This window comes from Euprymna scolopes, chromosome 20 (genome assembly GCF_053919585.1).
Source record: "Euprymna scolopes isolate OS-2025 chromosome 20, ASM5391958v1, whole genome shotgun sequence".
Taxonomy (NCBI): domain Eukaryota; kingdom Metazoa; phylum Mollusca; class Cephalopoda; order Sepiida; family Sepiolidae; genus Euprymna; species Euprymna scolopes.
In genome coordinates this window covers 83,458,352-83,473,016 of record NC_136501.1, presented here as the reverse complement: position 1 = coordinate 83,473,016, position 14,665 = coordinate 83,458,352, and the positions used below count along the sequence as shown (strand labels likewise).

General features: G+C 31.0%; 1 protein-coding gene and 1 pseudogene across 11 annotated transcripts in view; one reads left to right on the top strand and one right to left on the bottom strand.

Moving 5' to 3' along the window:
* The window catches only part of LOC145241503 (short transient receptor potential channel 7-like), a 979,843-nt gene that overhangs the window by 721,794 nt on the left and 243,384 nt on the right, over window positions 1–14,665 (top strand). The gene's annotated exons all lie outside the window — the stretch shown is intronic.
* On the bottom strand, window positions 9,331–9,447 carry LOC145241719 (5S ribosomal RNA; annotated as a pseudogene).

The following is a 14,665-nucleotide window of genomic DNA, read 5'->3' as shown; positions in this document are numbered from 1 at the left end:
CTTTTATATCCGTTTGGTGTGAATTTAATAGCATTTAAAAATGGTTTAAATTTCTTTAACTTTTTATTATTATTTTAAGATTAGAAAGTGTTTTTTTTTTGTTTTTTTTTTTGGTAGGCAGTGTAAGCATTTCTGTGGGTATAGTTTTTTATTCAATAATTATAACTTTTCATACCTACACACACTAGTGTTGCATGCGTATGCAATCATCAGTGCAAGAAGTGATAATTACTGCTGATTCCGTCAATCCAAGGTAAATCTTTATAGACTAACATTCCTCCACTCGGCCATCAGGAATTAACATTGAAATGAAAGTGAAGTTATTAATGAAGTCATGTAAGCGGGTTTTTCATAATTTTTCATAATGTCAACTAACGATGATAAGATCCGAACGAACAAAATAGTTTCAAATTTCAGCTTAGAAACTCAGAATGGCTGAAATAGAACAATAAATAAGATTATTATCCCATATAAAAAAGAAGTCAATAGATTACTACTTCATGTTTCTCATGTTTTAAACTACCAATTTCTTCTACGTTTAATTGGGTAAAATATTTATCTTACACCAATCCGCAGACACTTAAAATTGGCGGAGACAAAACAGAAATCTCTTCCTCTTTGGAATTTGCCTTCATTCAAACAGAATATAGCAATGTTGTCATACTAAAAGGATATAGACATACAGTAACCAATTATTTCCTGCTTAAACGGACAGAATCAAATATGTTAAACTTTTATTTAAGCTGCAAATACAGTTAGTATTATTTCAATGCGTTTATCGGCCTGACGCGTTCTTATTCAACATTTCGCAAACAAGAAACAGAAACTTATTTAAATACTGGGAAAAGTAGTTTTACCTGTTTTGTCGGATATTTTTATAAGGGATTATTATTATTATTATTATTATTATTATTATTATTATTATTATAACAACAACAATAATAATAATAATAATAATAATAATAATAATAATAATAATAATAATGAATTAATGAATGAATGAAAGGATTGTTGCAGGAAACCGTCACTTCCTCTGCCAGAGAGCTTGAACTATAAATATAGCAAATGTATATGTTTAATATCTAAAGAAAACTTTTATTCTCCGCTTTACACGTGAATATGACAAGTCGATATTTTATTCTGCATAGCCAATATTTATATTTGTATCCACTATCACATTCATTGCAATAAATTAATGTATTTCGATTCAGTCTCTTTAAAAACAAATTTATTTGGATTATGAATGCTATTAAAATAGAATTGTTTTCGTTGATGGTTGAAACAGCTGTTTTACACTTTTCAGTCTTTCGCATCATTCCCATCATTCGCATCAGCATTTGTTTTTATCTTTCTTGGATCACGAGTGGAAGCGTTGCACCCTAACCCTAACTCATAATTAGGGTAAAATAACTTCTTTATTTTTGTAGATGATTTACCATTAAATAACGAAAGGTTGATATATTATCATAAAAAGAAATCATCTTTAAAAGTACATTTAAATTGTTATGATAAAAATATGGGTCGTTTTTAAAATCGTTATCATTACTATGACATTATTCAGTTTTAATAAATGAAGATAACTTTTTCAAACCGCATACTTATCATAAGACAGTTATTTTGGATTCGAGATTTTTCAGCCGATCGAGTCTGTATCTTTCTAGTTACTAAGTTATTTTTAATTAGTTTGTTCTCACTTTTTCATATACAGTAGCGTCCAAAACTAAGAGACATAATTTTAAAACCTAATTTTTGTTAGAAATAATAACTGTGAAAAGCTGAAATTTTGACAACTGGTAGTCGTTATCATCCATAATAACATAATAAAATTTGAATCATTTGCAAAGGACAGAAAAATAATTATAATAATTATGTGTTTATTTTCAAAATAGGAACGTCCAAAAGTAAGGGACAAATTGAAAAAACAATGTAAACAGCCAAAAACAATAAAAATACATATACAATCAATATTTAGTAAATGAACCCTTGCTCTCAATGACAGCTGCACATCTTCGACTACAAGAACGAATCAGTTCTTGACAATCCTCAATACTAATTTTAGACCATTTTCTTGAAGCTTCACCCAAAAATCCTCCGTGTTAGTGGGATTTCATTCCATAACTTTCACTCCTAAGGTATTATATTGGACTTAAGTAAGGAATTTGCGGTGACCAATCCATAATTTCGAAATCTTGCTCGCTAAGGTAACTCATTACCACCCTTGCCTTGTGACATGGGGCATTACCTTACATAAAGGTAGCCTTATCGAAACCTGAATTCTGTATGATAGCACATGATCTTGAACAATGTTTTTATAAATCTGCGCGTTTAAACCGGACAAGAGGCGTTGTACCTTGGCTAGAAAATATTCCAAATACCATGACGCTTCTGCTCCCAAACTTGACAGTTTTCTTAGTACAATTTACACTTAATCTTTCACCAATACGTCTCTTTACATTGTTTTTTCATCATTTCCAAATAAATTAAACTTGCTTTTATCACTGAAAAATACTTTTGCTCAATTTTCATTTTATGTCCAAATTACATGTTTGCAAACTCTGATCTCTTCTTCTTATTCTTCGAACTTACAAGTGGTTTCTTCCCTGGGGTTCGATTAAACAGCCCTATTTCTTGCAGTCGTCTAGAAACAGCCTGTCTTGATACATTAATACATGAGGTACTATTCATAACCCTTTTAATGTCTGTGCAAGACTTAAAACGGTTGCTTAATGACATACACTGCATTATTCGATCTTCTCTTGCTGAAGTTTTGCGGGGTCTGCCCGTGTTAAAAGCACTATTTTGCCAGTATCATTGTAGGATTTAACAACCCTGCCTACAACACTTGGAACGTTTCACTTTCTCTGACATCTCTCTAATGGTGTGATTTTCCTTGTGTATCAATAGCTTGTCTCGTAGAGTAATCAAGTTTTTGCGTTTCGCCATGGTGCCGGCTGAAGCAACGTTTACAAATGACTAAGTAAGACTTATTCTTTAGAGGAAATCCCAAAATTTGAATATACCATACTGTTTACATTGTTTTTCTTGATTTTGTCACTTACTTTTGGACGTTCCTATTTTAAAAATAAATAATTGCTATAATTCTTTTTCTATCCTTTGCAAATGATTCAAATTTTAATGTTATGATGGATGATAACGACTTCCAGTTGTCAAAATTTCAGCTTTTCATACTTGTTATTTCTATAAATATTAGGTTTTAAAATTTTGTTCCTTAGTTTTGGACGCTATTGTATTTGAGTCTGACTGTTCAACAGGCGCAGAGTTTAATTATTGTTCTGCATCTTTTTTTATTTCAGATTTTCGTCGCAAAACTAAGCAAAACTAAGCAAAACTAAGCAAAAACAAATAAAATGTGGACTTCGCTAAACGTTAAAGCCACAAATGTTTACATTTGCTTTCGTTTATTGTTCGATCACATAAATGACCGAGTTCCTAATTCTGTGTCCAGACGGACGCTGTTCAATTGTAAGGAAATGAAGAATTCCAAACTGTTTCCCTTAGAATCATCGAATTTCAATGTGAAATATTTCAAGGAAATTGCCACGTATCCAAATCGAAATCAACAAATTGCTTAAATGAAAGAAATGCACAATTCCATCAAGACTGGAAGTTGATTCGCTCTTTGGAGTTAAGAATGTCTTTTAATGAAATGATTTGCAAAGGAATCTTTGTTTCTTTTTCTTTTCTTTTTTTCTATTTCCATTTTTCATTCATTATCATTTTCTCATTCTTATATTCTTATCCTCTCTTGCTCATTCTTATCTCCTCTTTCTCTCTCGCTTTCACTTTCGTTCTCTCTCTTTTTCTTTCTCTCTCGCTCGCTCTCTTTCTTTATAGTTTACTTTCTTTCCATTGTCTCTTTCGCTCCCATTTTACTCTCTCACCTTTACTTACTCTTTCTTTTCTCTCTCTCTCTCTCTCTCTCTCTCTCTCTCTCTCTCTCTCTCTCTCTCTCTCCCGTACTTTCTTTTATTATTCTTCATTTTCTTTCGTCCTCTTGTCTTCACTTTTTACCTTTTTCCTTCAATTCCTTCCATTCTCTTTTATTCCCATCGACAATCTTTCTCCCTTCTTTCTCAAAACTGAATGTTTATTGTAATGCGCAATTCGTGCCTTAATCAAATCACGCCAAAACAAAAATGGCGACCAACAATTTCCGCTGAGTTTTTTTCCGACCTTACGTTTAACCTTTTGTCATTTTCCACATTCCACCATTTTTTCTCGGTTTAATCCACTTAAACAAGTTTATTTCTTTTGCCATAATTATAAACATGTATGTTTAAATGTAACAACTAGTTGTTACTACCGGCGTTGCCCAGAATATAATTTTCTTGTGCAACATATAGAAACATATAGAAAAGAAAATATAATTTTAGTTGTAACGGAGATAAATCTTTGTATATTCTTAAATTAAAAAAAGAAGTGGTTCACATTTCTGCTTTTCCTGTTTCGGTCATCAATAGAAAACGCTTTCATATTCACAGCAAAATACGTTATTATACATGCAATAACATAGTACAACAATAAATGAAATTTGTCAAGATGAAAATTTAATAGGTTATATGAAATACCATCTATTCCAAACTTTTTAAATCTCACAAAAAAAAATTTCGTATGCTTATGTTTATATGCGTCGAATTGGACTATTATGAGATTGAGTATTTACCAAGTACGAAGAAAGTGAAGCGAAGATTTATTTTTCAAATCCAGATTTTCTACTGAGTGTCCGGAATTACACTGCTCGACCATATCTGCAATCAATTACTTTTACTAGCGACCGAACGAACAATAGGCCAACTGCAATTTGGGTAAAATGGGACAAACATAAGCAGTAGAAAGCGGGTTCTAATATTTAAATCTAAAATCACAAATTAAAACATCGTTTCGAAAATTGAAGACAAACAGATCGAGTAAAATGGGATAATTAACTGATATATATACATGGGAAAAAGTTTTTAATAACATAATAGAGTTGGTCTTAGTGACGGACAAAAATGCGGTGGAGGATACATACTTGATGTTGTAATTTTACGCATTAGACGGAAACTGTTTCGTAAACACATGTGGGTGTTTTAATTCACAACCACTGTCGACGATACATACAAGCCATCAAACGTAAGACAGATTTTGCCAAAATATGTTATATCAAATATGAGATTGACGAAAAAACATCACTTTATATAACTAGGTTCTGTTTTTTTTTTGTTTTGTTTTTTTTGTTTTTCCAAATATTCTTGGGTCAGAGGTTCGAATCATGCGGCAGACGAAGCCGTTGTATATCTGACCACACTGATGATTCTTGATGAAGAAGAAATACGTATACATGTGGATATTAAAATAACATTTATGTGTGTATGTGTGTGTATGTGTGCAGTAGTAGTAGTAGTAGTAGTAGTAGTAGTAGTAGTAGCAACGATTACGAATAACCAGCAACGATAGCTCTTTTGAATCTGTGCCTAATTTCTAAACTCGACGTTGATTGGTGAAAGTGTTTTGCTTTTTTTCTTGCCCAATTAAGGACTGTCTCTTATGCGAGATAATCACGTGATGGAAGATTGTTAAAGAGATTTCCTCTTTTCTTACACGTGACACAGCACTGTCAATAACTCATCACGTTGCCCGAACCAACCACACACTTCTCTTTTTAAACACAAGAGAACACCCACTCAGGGACTCTTGCCCTATGTTCAACTTTAATAAGAACACCTAAAAATCTAGTGATGCTTTAAAGCAGTTCTAAACGACTAAAGCTTCCACTTAACCATATATTCAAACACGGTAGTGTTTGAATGATATAACTTTATATGATCAAAACAATAAGGAAAAGTAAAGCGGAAAATTAAGCAAAAACTCATTAGACTATAGCATTTCGAAGCTAAATGCTTCTCATCAGAAGAGGAGAAAGGCCAGAATTATACAAAGTGCAAATATAGAAAAAACTGGTTTCATGACATTTAGATATGAAATGAGACGGAGGAACAGGATGAAATTGTGAATAATAATTAAAAGTAGGTACAACATATAAGTATAAATAGAAAGGGCAGTATATATGTAGGTAATAGTACAAAAAAATGATAGGCCACTGTGAAATAATGGGCAACACTAAAGAAGAGCCAACAATAGAAGAAAAAAAAGAAAAAAATAGGCAAGAAAAGAAAGTGGAGAAAAAGGGGAGGAGACAAAAGCAGCAAACATACGGAAAATGAAAAGGATTATTGAAAGAGTTATTGGATTTTATATGGGAGGGTTTATTTTTAATGCATTTCATATACATTGTTGTGTTTCATTCTAATGATTAAAACCTCAGTCTACTATCATGTTTTTCAATATACACAAATTTCTGTATTTTCCATAAATGTCTTACATGTATTTCAATGTTCTGCCCTTTACAGATTAATATTTAAGCTTACAAGGTGTTGATTTTTTAACTTCATATCATGCATAAATAAACAATAGAAATGACATTTTTAAGCATTCTTTACTAGTTTTTTTTTAAGTACAGATCTTAAACGAACTATTTCGTCACAATTTATATAACCAAAATGCAGTTATATTTCTTGGATTTTCTATGAGTGGGTGTCCACTTACAAACAGCTTCCGATTGAACTTGAAATGACTATTGTCATGACTAGGACACAGTCTACGTCTGTCTATTATTCAGCCTTAATTTGATGACTTCTGACGACAAAGTTACTAAATATACACGAAAAATGTATTTTTGTATGATTACAAAATTATAATGAACTAGCAGAAAATTTAACTTGATTTTGAATATAATTGTTATTCTTTGGAGAGAATAATTTTTTATGTCTATGTATCATTTGCTATTTCGAGCAATATAATATTTTACCTACCCTAGGACGGCTATTACACATGTATGAAATAATTGTACGTTCCCTAGGACAGATAATTTACAGAATGCATAGGAAATAATTTTACCTTTTTGGGACGGGTAATTTACAACACGTATTTAAAATATGTTTACCTACATTCGGACGGGTAATTTATATATATACATGAAACAATTTAACATACTCTCGACAGGTTTTGTACAACATATATGAACTAATTTCTCTTCCCACCAAGGCTACCATAATTTAAAATCATTTTTAGAAGATGGATCAGTAGGATTTCCAAATTAATACATAAATACATTGTGTTGGTTAATGAGTTCACAACCATTGCTTCACCATAAATTTCAACATTACGGCGTTTCTTTCCTTTCTCACTATCAACACTATTATTGTAAGAAAAATTATGTCATGCTTAAGGAACTTAAAATAATTCAAGATAAGTTTGTAATAGGTAAAGCGGCAAAAAATATAGCTTTAGAAGTAGGAATTATAGGTAAAGTTTCAGATACCGATAAAGTAATATTACTTTAGATAGCACTAACGAGGGGTACCGGGCGTTGCCTGGGTGTTTGGAGGTGTATGTGGAAACTCCGGGGGTGGGGGGTTACAAAAAAGTAAGTATGAGGATCGAACCCGAACCCTTGAGGCAAAGTTGTAAATTAAAGTGTGAAAAAAAAAAAAAGTGCGACGTTAACGATTGCCCCACCGCGAGATGCTAACCCAAACACGTTTGAATTTATTTAATTACTTGGATTTTGGCAGGTGCCCATTTTAATGAGTTAATGGGGTCAAGTTTGACTGCGGGATAGTATTCATTTACTGCGGAACGCTTTTTTTATTTTTATTTTCCCAAGGTGTTATAGGAAAAGACTAACCCACATGCGGCGAGCGACAAATGTTGAATATTTATCTTCCCGAAATCGAGCAAATTAAATAGACATGGGAGCTTCGTTGTTAACTGTGAGATATTATGATTTATATGTGATATAAAAAGTTTTAAAAAGTTGTTAAGCGACCGATCGCTTCTCTGAAAAAAGCCTTTTGTAGACATACAGAAAAAGCGAACACACATACATACATTTTCGCTTTTATATTTATAAATTATTCTGAATAATAGCGTTATTAGTAAAAAGGTAGGATTAAAAAAAAAAACTTCCATGTATGTACTTAAAATGCACAAAAATCCAGTTAGCGCTAGGTTTATTGTAGCTTCAAGACGTGCATTACTAAACCTTTAAGTCAAGCTACATCTAAACTGTTTAAATTAATTATAAATCAAATAAATAATTTTTACCAGAAAAGGAAATTCTATGGTAATATAAATCTATTTTGAGTGGTAAATAATTCACAACCAGTAAAAGAAAAATTAGATAAAATAAACTCCAGAATAAAAGCAATATCTATAGCAACTTATGATTTTCTTACGCTATATACTAAAATTCCACACGAAAAACTTATAAAAGAATTAAATAATACTGTAGATCTAGCTTTTGAAGGTGGTAAAGGTAAATATAGAGACTTTTCAACTCTAAAGCTTTCTGGTGTAAAAAAAATAAAAACAGCAAAACTAGTGTTTTTAAAACTATTTTAAAAATATTTATAAGTTATTCTATTAAAGAATGTTATTTTACAATAGGATATAAAATATTACTCCAAACGATATTGAGATTGGATCCTACACCATTTTGGTTAAATCTGTATTTACATACACTCGAGTATATATATATATATATATATATATATATATATATATATATATATATATATATATATATATATCTCACTAATGAAAACTGATATATCTAAAACATAATTTTCATGGTTGTAGGAGATTTATAGATGATCTTATATGTATAAACCATAACGATGAATTCGGAAAAAAATAAACATCTTATATATCAAAAGGAGTTAGAATTAAATTGTGAACATAGAGGACAACAGGCTACATTTCTGGATTTAGATATAAAAATTGAGGATGCGATTTTTCTGTATAAAATATTTGATAAAAGAACCTTTTCCCCCTTTCAAATAGTTCGTGTGTCGCATAAAGATAGTAGCTGCTCTGTTTTTATTTATGTTTTATGGAACCATTATGTCAGACTTTTGGAGAATATAATCGCGTTACCTTAAAATTAATAGATTTTATACACCCAGTTTCTAGCTTAGTAATAAGGATGATAAAACAAGGTGGGGATAAAACTAAAATATTTAAACAGTTAAATAAAGCATTTGTTCGTTATCCTGATGCTTTTGAATCGTTTCAAATTAACCGGAATATAGGGGGCTCCTTCAGTCTTTGACAGACTATGGATACCAACGAAGGGGTGTCTGCGCGTGAAATTTTTGTAACAGGGGGTGTGCAATCTTTAACCACACCTCTCCTTAGTCGACATTGTTTAATACGTGCAAGTGAAGTGTGTACAGGACGACTGGAAATAAATGCCGAGATAAGCGAGAGCTCATACAGTGCCTAGAATTCCCAAATGGTCACCCATCTGGTACTAACCAGGCTCGATGTTGCTTAACTTCGGTGATCTAACGAGAACCGGTGTGCCAACGCGATTATGCCGTATACACCAGAATATATTAATAAAGGAAATGCAAAACTATATTAGTAATGTATAAAACGTATAAGAAAAAACATATATATATACATGTTTTTTCTTATACATATATATATATATATATATATATAACTTTTTTTAATTTTAAGTAAATAAGAATGTAAATATATAAAGTACTAATCATAGTAGGGGGTGATAAGTAGTAAAATGCATTTACCCTAATCTTATACAAAACTGGTAAATTAAAAATATATCCATTTTGAATTTGGAAACAGATGAATCTCACAGGTAAGGGAGACATTTTTATAACATGAATAGGTTAGCCAAATTAATCAAGAGTAGGAAAATAGATCTAATGTCAGTAACATTTTTTGGGGGAGGCATGATTTTATATACTCTTTTGTTTTTAAATCCCCGAACAGTGTTTCATGGTAAACACATTAATTAAACTTAAACTAACATTCGTACTGTATTGAATTCGAGAGAACAAGTTGATGCATTGATTGCAGATGATTAAATGTCTTACTGACTAAATGGTTTTCTAATGAATGATAAAAAATATAAAAATTAAATAAGTTTATTTATATAGTTTTAAATGTTAAAAACTTCCAAGAGTATATATATATATATATATATATATATATATATATATATATATATATATATATATATATATATATATACTGTGTGTGCAAAATCAAGATTTCAAGACGAGGTGTTAATGCTCAATTATGAAATGTGAGAATTTTGTAGCTTAATCCTTAAGTCAACCATTTTTGTCTTAAAACCTATTGGTATATGAACATTTACTGAATTACACGAACTCAGTATATTACATATAAGTCTATATATATATATATATATATATATATATATATATATATATATATATATATATATATATATATATATATATATGTGTGTGTGTGTGTGTATATGGGTATATATATTTATATCTACAGATGTATGTGTGTATGTATATGTATGTATACACACACACACACACACACACATATATATATATATATATATATATATATATATATATATATATATATATATATATATATATATACACTAGCAGGGAGAGCCTACGTTGCCCGGAATTGAACGATGATCAACCAATATTTCACACCCTTATATTTTCATTGTCATTAAAATCCTTCACATGCCTCCATGCAGTAACTTAGTCCAAAATATATGCACTCTAGGGAACTTACTGTTTCTTTTATAAAATTATTTCATATAAACTTCTTTCCAGTTAACGGAGAAAAAAGACATTAGGAAATTTACGCGCGGGATTTGAACTTGCAGACCACGTCATGCAAAAAAATTTTTTTTTTTTTTAAAAACACGCTATTAACTTACCTACAGTAAAATTTTCACGGCCCATTGTTCTATTATTGTTGTTATGCGACGACATGAAAAAATGGCTTTTCCGATGATAGATAATTAATATAACGGTTTCGATTATCGATTATCGGTAATTATTGGTAATTATCGATAATTATCGGTAATTATCGTTAATTATCGGGGGTATTCTGAGACAAAACTCCCAGACTTATTCACTAAAGTTTTGTAAATTTTAAAGAAAATCTGTTCAGCTGTTTCGGAGTCTAAAAGGAACTCTCTCTCTCACACAGACAAAGTTGCATAATAATAATAATAGTGTAGAGCTAGGGATAAAGTACATACATATTTATCTATGTGCAATTATAAATGTGCCTGTGTGTTTATGTATACAAACGTGTAAATAGTATACATTTCAAAAACACCCGAGGAATTTTAGATTGATAAAGTTCATAGAGTGCGGTAATTTGGCTAATAAATTAATTTAGGGAATAGATGAAGTTAACGACCTTCAACTCTTCTTCCCACTTCAAGTCCGTTGGCCTTTGCTCTAAATTTTTCTTATCTGTAATTTTTATCTTTTAGACAAATAAAAAATTCAAAATCTTTGTTAAAACGAAATCGGATTCACCTGTTCTATCGGCCATTTTTTACACCATTTCATTTTGCGAATACACATTCATTGGATTTTTGGTCATGTGATCTATTCTAACTTGGAGATTTCATTTATTTTCAAATAAGTTGTGTTGGATTCAGTGTCCGAATAACGCACGTAGGAACATCTGAACTTTAGTCTCAAATTGTAAACGTCTATTTAATTCGTTTCTTGACTATTAAGACACATTTTCCAGATATTCATTTTTTATTATTTGACTAAATCTTAATGTCATATAACTTTTTCACATTTTTACTTAAACATATATATATATAAGTGAAAGTGTCTCTGTGTGTATCTGTGTACATTTCCCTACGCAATAACTCTGTCAATTTTAAGATTCGAAATTTGATATACAGGCTACTGAGATTTGGGAAAATCGATGTGATTAGTTTTCGGACAGAAATTTGGCGATTAAGGGGTATAAGTTCAACGATTTGACCTTTGAGAACTCTACAAAACTCCTCCTACAATTTTGGATCTAAACGCGTGAAATTTTAGATATAGATTCCTTGCACATGGATCTAACTTAATAACTTGATTTGAGCCCAAAACAATAAATTTTAAGGGGTCATAATCGGGGTCAAAGTTTAAAAAAATTGACCGTTTTTTTTTTTTTTTTTGTTTTGCTCAGCATACCCCTCCAAACACCTGGGCAATGCCGGGCACTCATGCTAGTATATATATATATATATATATATATATATATATATATATATATATATATATATATATATATATGTTATGCATCTTTATTATTTTATAATTTAATATGATAACTAACGTATCACATAATAGTTTTTTTTTAAAGTAACGTTTTAATAGTATTATGCTTTTTATATGGATTGCATCTAGATTTGGTATGGGAAAGTGGTTATTTCCACTGGAGGGTCTTGAATTTAACAGTTGTTCTGTTTTAAATCTCCGAAACAGCTACATGTAAACAGCTGCAAATCTCCGTTTCCTATTTAACAATTTAATTTAATTTTGCTTTGTTTGTTTTTTTTTTTTTTTTCACTGTTATTTTTTCACTTTTGTAATTGTGAATTTTGCAGGGGTAAGTTGACGTATGCGAATCCTAAGATTTTTATATGCTGAACTTGGGAATTTAAACTGCATTTATTTTATTTTGTTACAATTTTTTATAAAATAACCGAAGCTTCTTTAGACCATATATATATATATATATATATATATATATATATATATATATATATATATATATGAATGAATGATCTTCCTGGTATTTTACTGTATCTTCCGATAACTTTGAAAACAAAATTTGCATTCAAAATCCTGATATATTTCTCATATTTCTTGAATAAAAGTTATTTCCTTGCTAGCGGGGGGGGCACCCGACTTTGCCCGGTCGTAAAATACGCTTAAATATGATATTTTAATGTGTCCAGATTTCGTATAAATTATTATAGAGTTGTGGTTTCAAAAGTAAAAAAAAATAATATTTGGAAGCCATCAGCTAGAATCGAAACCAAAAGCAAAACTGTAGCGTTCAAAGCTGGTGACGTTACCACTGTAGCAATGTGATACGTATATGAACTGTTTAAAAATAAGCTAAGATGAATGCACAAAATGTATAACGATTTGTTTTTTTCAATTTGGAACCATTTTTGAAACCTTAAAATCTATTTTAATCAGCTAAAGACCCATAAAAGAACGGTCCATAAAATACCCCAATCATTTGAGGCCCCTAGCGCCGTTCTACGACTTTTAGTTTCGGAAAAGATAGAGGTTGAAAATATGGTATGGAGACATACAGACAGACATAATGTCTTTGATATATAAAACTAGCGGGGGGGGTGCGGCCGTTTAAATATGATATTTTAATTTGTCCATATTTCGTGTATATCATTATAGAGTCGTGATTTCAAAAGTAAAAAAAAAGTATTTGGGTGCCATCAGCTAGGATCGAAACTGAAAGCAAAACTGTGGCATTCAAAGCTGGTGACGTTACCACTGTACCAATGTGACACATATGAACTGCTTAAAAATTAAAAATAAACCATGGTTAATGTACTAAATTATAAGGATTTTTTCAATTTTGACCGATTTTTAACCCCTTAAAAACAATTTTAACCTGTTAAAGACCTATAAAAGAACGATCCATACAGATTTCAATCATTTGAGACCAATAGTGTCGCTTTGCAACTTTTCGTTTCGGAAGAGTTTGGAAATGTGGAGGCAGACAGACATATAGCCTTTTATATATTAGATTTATTAGATTAAAACATTTTTCTTATTTTTGATAACTTTTGGTTAGATATTGTAGCATAAATATGCGCCCATCAAATAATCATCCCAAAAATAAGAGCTCGTCCTCGGATGGTAATATTACATTGTGTTTGTTTTAATGATAATTATAATCACGCGACCTGGAAGAGTACGTTACTTTTTGTAATGTGATTTCTGACTACAGCAATGAACAGGCTATGTTACAACGAACAAAACTAGACATCAGAGAACACTACATGATACAGACCGACTATATCTGTTCACGTAGCAAAAATGCGCCTCTTATGTTCCAGACGGCTTTTTACAATGTCAAGCACCTCTTAAAGAACACAAGCGAATGGTGTCACATCTTGTAGGAGATCTTCTCTTCTCTTCTCTTCCCTACAACCTCTTCCTCAAAGAAGAGATGTTGCTACTACTTCTCTACTCTGTTATGTTTCATTGTAGGTGCTCAACTGAACTCCAATGTAAAGCATTCACAACAAAAACTCGTCTATCTACAACCATTGTAAATAATTTTCCCTTTCTTCTGCTGTGTGCTTAAAATTAAACGGAAATTCTCCGAGCAAAGTTTCTTTCCTAGAATTATCAGCCTGTGGAACACAATAACATGGTACTGTTTCCTAGCTGACTACAGCATGGTCGTTGTCAAAAGGTTATTGTTTAGTTGTCCTCGTAAATAATCTAATTATCATCAGTCTGAATCCTTTTTGCCAATTCTCACATTTTTATTTCACTTTCCTCTTAACAAACTTATTAACTCTTATCCTCGAGTGGCCTGTCGACCTTGATAAATGGTCCATCGTTAATAGATAACATAAAAAGATTAGAGACAAATAAAGATGTGCTGGTTTCCGATAAACTGAATATTATAATCATGCGACGTAGAAAATCCCGTTAACAGTTTTTGCTTTAAATAATAATGACCTTAAATGGCAAAATGTTAGAGGCCGATGTGCTCAATTTCGCACTAA